Genomic DNA, 14582 nt, shown 5'->3' on the forward strand with positions numbered 1-14582 from the left:
TTTGATCAATAATGCTGTTTCACTTAAAAAAGAAACTCATTTTGTAAGGATGCAGAAGGGCCTTGTTACCTCCCTTGTCCCCATGGTTTATTTGTAAAGCATACACAATTAAGGAAAGGTCAGACAACAGTAAGTAATCTTACTGCTTTGCTGGAGATTGTTCAACTCCTTTCCTCTGTAGAACTGGACCAGCCACTGCTTGGTTGCCTTGCTACTCTTGCTTGCTATGGTATTTGCTAGAAATACGAACATAGGTAAACACTCAGAAAAAATAAAGATAATCAAAAAAATGTAAAAATAGGTATAAAATCTCAACGTCTAAAATGAGAAATTTAAAATTCTGAGTCACCAACATTCTTTTTAACATATGTAAGACTTTACATGGATACAAGTGTATGCATCTTTGACTTTTAAACAACTAAATAAATAGAGGTTTTTTGTTGTTGTCTTTTTCTTTTTCTTTCTTTTTTTTTCCTTTAATGTGGGGAAATTTTCAGTTCTCCCAGAACTCTTTCCAACTATGACCATAAATACATTCGATACCTAACAAAAATATAACAAAGATAAATTTCCTGTCTGATCAGACAGAAGCAGTTTGAATTTGTAATGATGGAATAAGAATGTAGAAGAACAGTAAGAGTTTATTTTTGGATATACTATTTTCACCAAATAACTTGAAGATTGCTGTTACTCCTTCTGGTTACAAAGGAAAAATACTTTTGAGTGTTGAGAGTTAGAATCACAAAGTACAGGAGCTATTATATATAAGAACCTAGACTAAGGTAAATTCTTGAGTAGTTAGCAAGGCCTTTTACAAAATTAATCAAAATTATCTCTAATTTCTGGAAGTACAATGAAAAAATAAGTAAAACCCTTAAACTGAAGTTTAACAGGATAAAAATTCTCAAAAGAAAATACACATCACAGATTTCTTTTTTTTTTTTTCTTCCCTAAAACCGTGGAACAGTGGTTTTCAGTTTTCAACCATTTTGCAACAGGAGTCCTTGGAAGAATGCTGGAAATCAACAACTCAGGCAGAACTTTGCTGCATCACAAAGTGAGCCACTGAATGCTCTATCTGCACTGCAGGCATTCTATCATCTGCAAATACTGAAGAAACATGGTCAGATCTCCCCATAATAGAGATATTTTGTTCTGTCTAAAATATGTTCATTTGTGTTGAATTTCATTATTCATGTAGAGAAAAGATGTAAATTCAGAACGATTGAAATCTGAGATATATGAATACAAAAATTACAGTGGTGTGTGGTGTGTGTAAATTTTTTTCTGAAAATTTTGCAAATCTTCTGCTTAATTTTAGGTTCAGTTGTATTTCATGATGGCTTGAATTTTCTCTGGAAATGAGGTAAAGAGTACAGTGATGAAACATGCTGAACTGTACTAAAAAATTATTTCAGGTATTAGAAAAAATAGAGAAGAGGGTGTGAATATGATGATATGAAAAGTGCAAAAGTATAAGCAATTCATTAGATTCAAAAATAAACCAAAGCAGAAAACAGAAAGTGAAAAAAGGTGAAGTGTGACAAAAACGGGTTTAGCACAGCTTTGAACTCTGCTTACGGGTCTCTGTTGCTTGTCCATTTCAGGTGAATTAATCTGTAATGTTATGTCCCTTTCTGAAAACTTCATCATTCAAAAGAGATTAGGAAATAGGCAGCACCTTGAAGGAATGCAAAGGGAAAAAAAACACAATACCAAAATATGTAGATAGAACTTAGTGATTTGTAGGACAAAGTTAAATGTCAGAAATCTCATTTATTTACTGCAAGACAAATTTTTAGTTTTTCCTAAATTGACTTCAACATTTCAAACTATATTTGAATATTTTCTATATTCAACTTCAACAATTGCAAACATTAATATACTCTTGCAGAAACCACATACTGCTGGCAAGGTAAGAGCATAAGAACAAAATCATCATCTGGGGATATTTAGAAGAAATGCGAGCAAAGTATTAATATAGCTACAGAAAGTTGTTTCTGATTAATTGACTGAAATGTAGAACCAGATCTCCATAGCAGCGCTTCTCTGTATACCCTGGCACAAGCCTGTAAGAAAGTATTTTACTTTTTTTGCCATCTGTCCTTGCTAATGTTTTCAGTAAGGCAAGTGAACAAAATGCCACACACCACTACATTCACCCCTAGCACCTTGTAAAAGAGATAAAAGTGGATGAGGAACTCCTAGCAGCTTCACTATGCCTCCCAGATGTGACAGCAGCATGTTCACATCAGATAATGGCTGGTTGTACATTTTCTCTTCTGCTGCATCATATAACCCTTGTAGCGAAGCAACAAAAGTGGATTTGTGCTTTTGGTGAAATGTGAAGTGGACATTGGGTTGGTGTCAGAGTCAAATTCCTCAGGGAGACTCTAGATTTTAGCTTTCTCTATTGAAAGAATTGTTTTTCAGTTTAATAATGGAAAAATACCTCACTTTTTTAACACCTTACTTTCAACTTTGTAAATGGTGATAGAAGCTGATTTAGAGGTAGAAATCATATGTTTGAATTGAAGTGGTTTGTTAACCTAATTTACTTCTATTACTGCTTAAAATATCTAAAATACTACAATTCTTCCTGTGTTTTATACCTCATTGCCTTGATTACCTTGATTCTTATATTGATTTGCGCTTTTTTTTTTTTTTGGCATGGTTACTTAAAAGTTCTTAAAAGTTTTTTCTTTCCTTTGGTTTTGCAAGTAATCATAATGGTAATTTGAATAAAGAACTAATTTAGATTCTTATTGATATGATCCTGAGCTTGCAATTTTCCTGATTTTCTTTGAAGAATTACCCTTGTGCACTCTTGACATTTCCAAGGAGGCAATAGTATAACATCCCCTGGAAGAGTTTCGAAACCTGGCCTTTGAATTTTAATTATTACTGAGGGTAGGAAAGCCTATAGAGGAAGAAACTATTTTAACTGTCCACCCTTATTCCTGAAAAGTACTAATTAACAACATGAAATGAAATGAAATGAAATCTGTGTTTGTCTGTTACAGAAAGAATATTTGAGACATTATAATACATGGGCGTTTTATTAAAGTAGTTATGGGCCAGATTCAACCAATTATTTTGGTGTTCTATTTTGTAATGAGGCTTAATGGCTCAAGTGGAGGTCCAGGTATGTGTTTTAGGAAAGTCTAGAATCTGGTACTGCAGAATCCCTATATCTGCACAGCTGTCCCTCCTCTGCCTCATTCCTGTAATCTCTGATGGAACAACTTCTTCATTTTCAGTATGTGCCATTTTTTCATGAGATGTCGTTGTCATTGTGGGAATGCTTTCTCACACAGTGGAGCTACACTTAGTCTACATTGCTAATGAGTGTGTCAGCTTATCAATCTGCACAAAGTAAACATTGAAGTGGAACTTTCATACCTCTGTAAATTGTTGTAATAACATTGTTGCTGCCCACGTCACTAACACTCGAAAGAAGTGGAAGTCCAAGCGCTTGCCCAAGTTGGAGCTCCTCTCAGCACCACTAGCAGAAAATGTTTGTGGGAGTGTGGCTGAAGTATTGTCTATGAAATATTTTATCAAAGCTTTTGTTCAAGAAGGATTTAAAGAATTCCCTGCTTGTGTTTCCCTTCCTTGCCCAGCAAGTTTATTTGAAAATCCTCATAGAATACTTCAAGAAAAACAATCAACATAGGTAGCATTTTCAGTAGGACAAAGATCATTCAGTTATCTGGTTTCTTTTGAGGAAAAGCATGAAATATGATCAACACATTTGCAACTGCGGTAGTGGTTTGGATTAATTATTTAACCTGAAAAACACTATAAACTTTTTTAATAGTATGCTTATTTATTTCCAAATACATAACTGAAAAAATCTTTATGCAATTTGTAACCTCTTTCAGTCAGTGTTTGTCAGAAGAGCTGAGTGGTACGTGTCATTGAGAAGGGAATTTCAAAATATCCTGCTACAGAAAACTACACAGTAAAAAATCAGTGAGGATACATTTCTTCTCTTTCTAGAGGAAGTTTGTGAGAAGAGTGTTGCAAGCCTTTAAGATGCTGATTAATATACTTCTATGTGTCTTTTTGAAAAAAAGTTGCTTATGAAGTTTATATTATATAATAATAACTCTTCTCCGAAAATTGTTCAGCCCTACCTATTTTTTTAAAAAGCTTGGTTATTATATTGTTTGCATCATTTCATTATTTATTTATTTATTTTCATTAAAAACCTGCTTCACTGGTCTCTCTGGTATAAGCAGCAGGAAAATGTAAGTCAGCTCTGCCCAGTTTTTCTGGTTAACTTTATAGGGGAAAGTGAATAGATGCTCCATTCACTAGAACAGAATAGTGCAGGATCCCCATGTACAAACTGTCAATGTAAGTTTTTCAGGGCTGATTTATTTCTGTAGGATTATCTCTCTAAGATTATCTGTTCTTTTGTTTTTTTTTTCTCGATTTCTTTCTTCCTTTTTAATTCTTCTTTTTTTTTACTGAAAATGAGTAGCTTTACTCTGAATTCTACTTCCCACCTTTGCTATGATAACACACTGCAGTATTTTCTTACTTGTTGAACTTTCATTCCCTTCTATTAGCTGTTTTAAAAAATGTATTCACAATCCTTTTTTATTCTTAAGACTAAAACAGCAGTAGTCTAGATAGTCTCCATAAATATATATATATATTTTATTTCTTTGTTATGAATGCTAACCAAATGAATAAATAGTCGGACTGGTGATCACAACCATGGATGCTGAAGTAACCACAAAACAGTCTTATCATCTCGCAATGGGTAGTATTTCTGAACACTTAATTTCCCATTTCTGTTACACTTTTTTAAACAACTGAGTCAAGTGCAACCCCGGAAGGGAGGGAGAGACTGCCTCTTCCCTTACAGAGCAAATGAGCATGTTGAGGCAGAATGGTTTGGAGACCTCAGGGTGCGGTGGAAATAGCATAAAACTGGGAGTGTGCAGCTCCTGCAGAGGCACTGAGAGACCACAGGAAAGAGCAAGGATCAAAAGGCAAGCCTTTGAGGGGATGAAAATAACGTAAGAGCACCCAGAGGGGATGAAGGCAGAGCTTGCTGCAACTCAGAAAGCCTCTGAATTGCATACCTAGAAGAAAGACACAATGGACAGGGAGAGAACTGACTGTAGAAATCATTTCCATTTCCATTCTGCCTTCCCTGGATGCTTTGAGTGCACTCAGTTAATGTTTCCCACAATTGTTATAATAATAATTATTAATAATATTGAGAATAAGTCTTTTGGTCCTTTTAGTATCTCCTTTTCAGAGATGATGGAGGTAGAATCAGCACAAGATTTTGGTGAATAGAAAGTTAGGTAACAGGAATGTATCTGTTTAGTAATGTGTATGGGTTCTATAGAATAACAGGGATCCTACTTAGGCTCAAATTTCAGATCGCTGTTGCATTTTTAAGCGCTTTGTCATGTTCATGTATCAATGACTTATGAGTTAGATTTCTGATTTCCCTCGCAGAATTTATAAAGAATCCTCAAAAATCAAGAAAAAGGGAAGGTGACTGCGCTGGGGGACAAGCAGAGTATCTACTCTTAGTTTTAATGCTGAATAATTTCTGATTTGAGTGTAACCACAGTGTGTTCCATCTGCAGACGTGTCTTTTAAGACAAGTAATTCTTCAAAATGTCTTTATTTTACTCTGTTTTACTATACTTTATTTTAAAATGTAGATGTATAGAACTTACTGGCTATTCTTTTCCTGTTCATACTTCATGAAGGTCAGTGTGTCTATGTTTGGCATTTTTCTTACGTTCATTCTATTTTTCTTTTTGGTACCATAACATTCTACCTTTCTATTGCTTACGTAACCATCTTTCCTTTTGTGAGCTCTTTCAAACCTGCAATGATTTTAACAATCCTGTGCACTGGCTAACTTCTTCCATTATTATATCATTATTTTGGTTTTCAAGACACAATTCCGTGTCGGATACTATGAACCTCATGATATTTTTATGAACTAATTAAAATGATTAGTTGCAATACTAAGTGCATTGAATAAAGATGTTGATATTTCTTTACGATACACAATCTGGTTAAGATGCTGGTTTCTTTCTGGGCTTTTTTCTTTTCTTTTCTTTTCTTTTCTTTTCTTTTCTTTTCTTTTCTTTTCTTTTCTTTTCTTTTCTTTTCTTTTCTTTTCTTTTCTTTTCTTTTCTTTTCTTTTCTTTTCTTTTCTTTTCTTTTCTTTTCTTTTCTTTTCTTTTCTTTTCTTTTCTTTTCTTTTCTTTTCTTTTTCTTTTCTTTTTTCTTTTCTTTTTTCTTTTCTTTTTTTTTTTTTTTTTGGTGTGTCATTCTTATACAGACTCCCATGCATTTAAGCCTCCAACTTTCATACTCAATGCCCAAAAAATCTGAAATAATTTCTCTTTCAAGTTTTCTCTCACCTCTGTTATTATTATCATGACTTTGAAAAAAAAAAATCTTTAATTTTAGTTTGTTTGCATTTTATGTTTTCCATAAAATGTGGAAAGTTACCTCATCCCTTTCAAGAAAAAAAAATGGAGAGATTGGTTTTAACTGTAGCTTACCTAGTGAGCCAGGTGAAGTCATGACAGTACTTTTTGTCAGACATTTTTCCTGTTGCTGGATACTGCTGAAAAGAGCTTGGCCCCATCTGCTTGATTCTCTCCTCTTAGACAAGTAAAAGCATTGATAAGATCCTCTCTCAATCTTCTCCATTATGCACAGTCCCAGGTCTCTCAGCTTTTCCTCATAAGGGAAATGCTCCAGGTACCTAATTATCTTTGTAGCCTTCCACTGGACTCTCTCTAGAAGTTCCCTGGTTTTCTTGGACTCAGAACCCAGAACCGGATGCAGCACTTCAGATGTGGCCTCACCAGGGCAGAGTATATGGAGAGGATATCTTCCTCGACCTGCCGGCCACACTCTCCTTAATGCAGCCCAGGACATCGTTGGCATTCCAATTGGCTTTATTGGCTACAACAGCACACTGCTGGCTCATGGCTGACCTGCTGTCCACTAGAACACTCTGGTCCTTTTCCGCAGAGCTCCTTTCCAGCAAGTCAGCCCTTATACTGTACTTTAACATACTAGCGGCTTTTTCTGCAGCCTATATTATGTGCTAGTCATTAATGTTGATTTTCATTTTCTAGTTCATTGTTCCTGAGCACTTTACTAGATTAACTTGTTCCAACTATTCAAGTTCAGAGATCTTTGTGAGGATAAATTTATAATCACTTTGTAGTATCACACTTTTCTGGTTTTCCAGATCATTGGAATATAAATGAGCAGTTCTGATCTTGAAACAGGACATTGAGGCAACTTGATTTCACTCTTTTGCCATCATGGAACTGTTTTTTTTTTTTTCCCCTCTTCTTCATGCCAATGATGCTATTTTCTGCAACTATATTCATTGTCTTTACTGAAATATTACTTACTATCTTAAGCAACTAGGTCTTTCTTAAAGTCTTCGAGAAAGTTCTAGCACTTTGTCAGACAGGTCTCCTTTATTCACTGCTTTGTTGATACTTTACAACAATTTTAATGCATTTTTTTACCTCTACTTCTACTTTTCCTCATACGCACATGTTATACATTAAGGCATGCCTTGCTTCTTTCAGCTCCTTTCTAAGCCTGGTTTCATGCAATTACATTCAGAAAAAGAGCATTTCAGCTATCTTTATGCAGAACTTCTTTTTTGTTTTCACCTGGCCTTCCCTGACCTAGTCTCAGTGAAGTCAAGGGATGTTCTCAAATTCCATTATTCCAGCCAAGATTACATCAGAAGTGGGCATCCATAGTGGGCTATACCTGCAGTCTTCAATATTGCATGACTGTCTGCTTCTGTAAAGCACTACAGTAAATCTTGTATATTTATGAATCTGGAAAAGATAAATAGTACAGGAGCCAAGATTCAAGCATTTGCAAAGGTGCATGAAAAATTTTCTTTTTTCCCACAACTTGGCTTATTTCTTCCCATGCAAACATATGGAAACAGGATGATTTTTGAAAACAGCAAAATAAAATATTACACTGATCAGGAGGTTTTAACAACCTATAAAACCAATTATAAATATACTTGTAAATATAAATATATCTTTTAATAATATATCAATTATAAAAGCCCAGCCTTAAATTATTTAATGATAAACAGAATGAATTAACTAAAATATTCAAGAACATTCATATGGTTTTTGAACAATCAGACGGCTGCAATTGTCTTTCAATGAGTTAATAAAATTGCAGGAGAGTCACTCAAAAAAAATTTTTTTCCAGTGAGAGTTAAAACAATTTTTATGCAATGCCAGAAACAGAAAGATCATATCAAATAGACTTCTAAGAACAGAAAGAAGAAAGAATACTGTGTTTCAGAATCTTTCAGGAAAGGAAAACTGTATAAAATCTGCTGACAACATCAAGTAATTTTTTACTGCAACTGATTTTTTTTTTTTCTGGAGATGGTAGTGCAACAACATTTCATTTGGCTTGACTCAGCTGTCCATTGGCTTCACTAACTCCTACCCAATATTATCTGGAAGCAAAACTTCAGAAAGAGAGTAAAAGGAAAAAATGTGTAGTAGCTGTTGCCCATTTCTGCTCCCAGCTTCCACAGAAACATTGAGCCACCACATTTAATGGTTTTTGATGAACATCTTTTTCCATGAAGTTGCCTAACTGCATTTTAACTCACATAGACTTTTGAAATGTAAAACATCCTGTAGCAGTGAGTGTCAGGTTTGTAGGGGAGAGGTGATTTCTTTTTTTAAGCTATGTATACTTCAAAGAGGTACTTGAAAGACATGGAGAAGATATGCTTCTGAGTAAAGTACAAGAAGAGGCTTTTACTTACAGAGAAATACAAATATAAACTTAACTAAAAGTTACACCTTTTAGAAGCAACAGAGAAGTAGTTTGCTACCAGGTAGATCAGGAAGACAAGAGGAGCTACTCACAGATGTACTCACAGAAGGTCGATAAAGGGACCTTCACTCCCTTTATTCTCTTTCCTTTTGTTTCTTCATCAAAAAATTATGATCAAACCAAAATCTTTTTACACTGTTATTTACTATTTATTAAACTGTAGTTGTGACTTTTTTTTCCAGTAGTAACTGCAACTGGGAAGAAGATAATGAACTTTGTTCTGCCTTGGCTTGTTTATCATTATGGAAACATCATGTTCACAGAGCAGTTCCTTAAGTATTCTCATAATTTCTTTCTCATTTGGCCTCACTCTTGTGTATGTCTTTGGGTTGGTGAGTGTGATTTGGAAAGATGTTTGTATGCATCCTATATCATCCACTTAAAACATTTCCTACAATTAACAGAAGTTGCAGCTTGCCAAGGTGCCTTCCTAGACTTGTTGTTGAAACAGATATATTTTAGAAAGGCTTGTTTCTTAACCAGTTTCAGGCATTTCCTTTTTTTTTTTTTCTTTTTTTCTCTGCTCACTGACCTATGATTGGCTTTTCATACACCACCTATCCTGAAAAGTCCCACTGAATTTTTTATGCTCTGTGAAAAACAAAAGAGTTTGTATTCTGCAAAGGGAAGAAATGGCAGAGCAGGATTAAAAAATCGTGATCCATGCATTATTATGCAATTTAGGTCCTTAAATTGGAGTTATATTTTTAAATAAGAAACTACTAACTTCATGAGTCTTTTTAGAAAAACAAAACAGAACAAGAACACAATGTCTTTCACTCCCCAGAGAAAAAGGAACAGGTGAAAATATCAAGTAGAGCACAGTTACAGCAGAATGTATGTATGTCTACCTAGAGTTACTTCCAAATCAAGCCAGAGACATCAGAGTTGTAAGTGACCTTGGCCTGTTTGTGACAAGAGAGTGTTGGAGTCAACAGCTTGTACAGACAACTGACAAATAGGCATTAGCACTGCTATACTTCACAGAGGGTAAAAGTTGGTCAGATGTACTAAGAAACATGAGTCCAAAGACAGGCTGGCAGGGCAATCCATCATTTTAGGAACTTTTTCCTCTTCTATACGGCTGGACATGGAAGACCTGTGATGTGCAAACTCCCAACTACATGTTGCAATTTTTCCTTCTGATCTTTCAGAAGGGACCCCAGATTGCTTTTGTTGCTTCCCAGAACTTGTGTTAAATGTCCTCTTGCTTACCTGCTACTTTTGAGAACTGTTTGTCTTCAATTTCTCTGGTAGGTAATGAAGGAACACATGGTGAAGAGTCAGAAACAAGAACAGCAGAGGCAGCCTTGCATTATTTTCTGTCTCCTTTTGGTTCAGTTGTGTGGTGTCTCCAGCAACTAACTGAAGAGTCTGTATTATCACATAGAAAGAAAGCAGACATCATTTGGTGGCTTGCTACCACAAAGAAGTTGACAAATTATAAATCATTAACAATACTTTAGACAATGTCAAGGGATACATCTGTTTCTTTGTCTTTCCCTCTGCTCCTCCTCCCCCCAGCTGTATGTCAAATAACCTATAGTTTACATGAAAAACTGGCACAAACTGCCTTTGAGTGAATTTTGAAAAGTAATGAGATGTACTGTTATTTAATTTCCTGAAACAGGATGGTGATAAGCAAAGCCGAATGTCTTGCTTACATTTAATAAGACATGGAAGAGCAAAAAGCAAGTAAGATAGAAAAACAACTTCCTGTTCAAGTGCATGTATTACCAGACTTGAATAAAATACTTGAATACAAATGGTGAGTGTCAAAAACAGAGAACTTGTGAACATCATTAACATCAACATTAACATCATGAATCTGAATCCACAAGAACTTCTGCAGTAGACCACCTCCTGTTTCCTAAGACTTGTTGAATCCTAGATATTGTTTCCAGAGACTTGTGTGTCTCCCATAGAGTTTTGGAAGACAGTTTCATATGCTGCCTTCTCAGGTATCTGCTGTCTAGATTTATTGCTCAAGCAACAGGTTTGATGCCTCTGAGTAGGCGGTGTACATCAAGTAAAATGAGATGAGTTAGGTTTTTTTAACCTTTCAGTCCAGATGGGAAGGTGTTTACTCTCTTTGGCATATAGTGAAATCATTTTAATTTCAACTCTATCCCTTTTGCTATATCAGAACACATTGACTGAAAGATAAAGCAATAAAAATACTTTATTCCTCTATTTGTCAGATGGTGCATCCCAACCTATCTGATGCTTATTAAGAAGCATGATAGCTGCTAACATGCTGGTCAATGACAGAAAAAAATGCTTAAGCCTCCTGAAAAGCTTAAAATAAGAGTTCCAGTTCTATGTTCCCTGTTAGTCAGGCTCAAATATTTAGTCTTCATGTGCACCACAGGGAATTCCTGTGGTTGAACTATTTTTGTCACATAGAACTTTTAATACAGTTTAATTTTATTTTTAACAAAAAACATGAAAATGCACAAAGAATTCTTTGAAGGAAAACATGAGCCTGGAAAAAAAGTCATCATCAGGACTTTTCAGCCAACATTAGTCTTCCACTTGTTCTACGTGTCAGGCCTTTGCTGTATCACTTGGTGATAAACACTTGCTTACGTGCATCTTGGTTATGTTACATCTGCTCTCAGCCAAGTACCAGTGCTCCTGGTTATCTGGAGAGGTCCCAGAGGATTGGAGGTTTGCCAATGTGTCAGCCTGACCTCAGTACCAGGGAAAGTTATGGAGCAAATCAACTTGGGTGAGATCACACGGCATGTGCATGGCATCCAGGGGATCAGGCCCAACCAGCACGGGTTCATGAAAGGCAGGTCGTGCTTGACCAACCTCATCTCCTTCTATGTCTGGGTGACCAGAGTGGTAGACAAGGAAAAGGCTGTTGATGTAGTTTACCTAGACTTCAGAAAAGCCTTTGACACGGTCTCTCAGAGTATTCTTCTGGGAAAACTGACTGCCCATGGCCGGGACAGGAATACTCTTCTTTGGGTAAGGAACTGGCTAGAGGACCATGTGCAACAGGTAGCAGTTAATGGAGTTAAGTCCAGCTGGCGACCTGTTACAAGTGATGTCCCCCAGGATCGGTACTGGGGCCCATCTTATTGGCCCATATCTTTATTGATGACTCAAATGAAGGGATTGAGTGTACCCTCAGTAAGTATGCAGATGACACCAAGTTGAGTGGTGGTGTTGATCTGCCTGAAGGTAGGCAGGCCCTTCAGAGGGATCTAGGTAAGCTAGATCACTGGGCTGAAGTGAATGGGATGAAATTCAACGAGGTCAAGTGCTGGGTCCTACACTTTGGCCACAATAACCCCATACAGTGCTATAAGCTTGAGGCTGAGTGGCTAGATGACCGTGAATAGGAAAGGGACATTGGAGTATTGGCTGATATTCAGCTGAACATGAGTCGACAGTGTGCCCAGGTGGCCAAGAGGGCCAATGTCAACCTAGCCTACATTAGAAATAGTGTGGCCAGCACAAGCAGGGAGGTAATCATCCCCCTGTACTCAGCACTGGTGAGGCCACACTTTGAGTACTGTGTTCAGTTTTGGGCCCCTCACTACAAGAAAGACACAGGCCCTGGAATGTGTCCAGAGAAGGGCATCAAAACTGGTGAGGTGTCTGGAGCACAAGTCTTATGAGGAGCGACTGAGGGAGCTGGGATTATTTAGACTGGAGAAGAGGAGACTCAGGGGAGACCTTATTGCAATCTACAATTTCCTGAAGGGAGGTTGTGATGAGGAGGGATTTGGCCTCTTCTCCCAGGCAACAAGCAGGACCTGAGGAAACGGCCACATGTTGTACCAGAGGAGATTTAGATTAGATATAAGGAAAAAATCTTTCTCTCAGAGAGTGGTCAGACACTGGAATGGCCTGCCCAGGGAGGTGGTGGAGTCACTATCGCTGGCAGTGTTCTAGAGGCATCTGCAAGAGGAGCTACGAGATATGGTTTAGTGACTTGTGGTAGCAATGGTAATGGGAGGATGGTTGAACTAGATGATCTTGAAGGTCCTTTCCAACCTTATGATTCCCTGATGATTCTATGATTCTAACAACCATTCTGAAACCTGGGTCATGCTGTACAGTGCTGAGATCCCTAAGCTGCAGTCATGTAGCACCGGAAGTAGCGTGGCTGTATCAGCAAGGCAGAGAGATGGATCTAGTTGGTCTTGCATCACATTAGTCATAATTTTGATTCCAGGACCTAAGGTTATGTAGACATTGCTTGTTGTTTGTCTGCTCTTCCTCTATCTGTGTTAATAAAGAATCCTGGATTACACTCTTAAATTTCTCAACTTCTTCATGTTTATACTGATAACTCTGAGGAATTGTGATATCCTTCTAGGCTCTGACTTACAAAAATTAATTTGTTTCATATTTTCTTTATAATTTTAACTTTTTGCCTTTGTAATTAAATCTTCACCTTCCTTGTTTTCTTGCTAAAATTAACGTACTGTTTTTTATTTATGTCTTCTTACTCTTAGTATGCAATTATATGTATGTGTCAGGAAAAGACCTGCTTACCTTATTCACCAAACCCGATAATCTTTCCTGTCTTTTCTAAGGGGGACTGTCATAACCAACTGGGAATATAGTAATGACATCTGCATTGGACAGGTGCAATATGCCAATTAAAATATAAACAAACACAAAAATGCTTAGATTCACTCAAGCAGTTCAATTTTTTTTTTATCAATCCTAAAGTCAATTTGCAATTAAGTTAATACTAAAGCAGAAATGACAGATGATCTAATTGTTAATTTGGTACAAGTTTAGAAAGACATTAGAGTAACATTCTGGAGAACTGTTGCAAATAATTGCTCAGGTGTTCAGAACACATTTCATTCCCCCTGCTGTGTAAGGACTTCTGTTCCTGGATTTTCTTTCAGTGGTTCCCCCAGAAGTGGGATTAAAAGTAGAAACTTAATGATAATGAATTGAATTGTTCACATCTAAAGGGGGCTGATTGGCAGGATGCCGAAGACAAAGAGATCCCTGACGATGGTTGAAAAAAAACAAAAGTAATTGGATTACACAAAGAAAATAAGATAAACATTCATTAAAATTAGAGTAACAGGCTGTGATTAATGAGCGTGTACAAGTGCAAGCAACGCATATTCTTTAAGCTCTGCAAGGCCTACATCCAGTGGTATAATTAATAAGTTTTAATTGTTTAGTAAGTAATTGTTATGAACTTTCCAGTTCAAAAGAACTGAACTAGTTTTCCCTAACCTGATTTTATCTTGATTACTATGGAGTCATCAAAGGTATTATAATTGGTAATGAATTTTACCCCTTCCTTCTTTTGGCTGTAAATTTTGATTTAAATTGTTTTGCTAGGGAAATTCATTACCAAACTTTAAGAACTCATTGTGAAAGAAAATTCTGTCTGTCCATTCTGACCTTTCCAGTATAGAAAGAGTTTCATGTCTGGAAGTCAGAATGTTTATAGTTGGTGAAAATAGTTTTGAACAAGGTGTAAACTTTAGCTTTTCTGTTTGCATAAGCTGGTTGAGCAAGATTGAGAGAATATCTGATGCCTAAAGTAGGAAATAAAATCAATCAAAAGTATAGTTTTGAGTCTTGCTTAAGGGTTAAGGACACCTGTGATATTTTGGGAAGTTTTGAGTATGTTTTGATTGCTAGGAAACATAGATGCAAGCCAAAACCATTGAAACCGTGAA

This window comes from Phasianus colchicus, chromosome 3, assembly GCF_987193195.1.
Source record: "Phasianus colchicus chromosome 3, bPhaCol1.hap1.1, whole genome shotgun sequence".
Taxonomy (NCBI): domain Eukaryota; kingdom Metazoa; phylum Chordata; class Aves; order Galliformes; family Phasianidae; genus Phasianus; species Phasianus colchicus.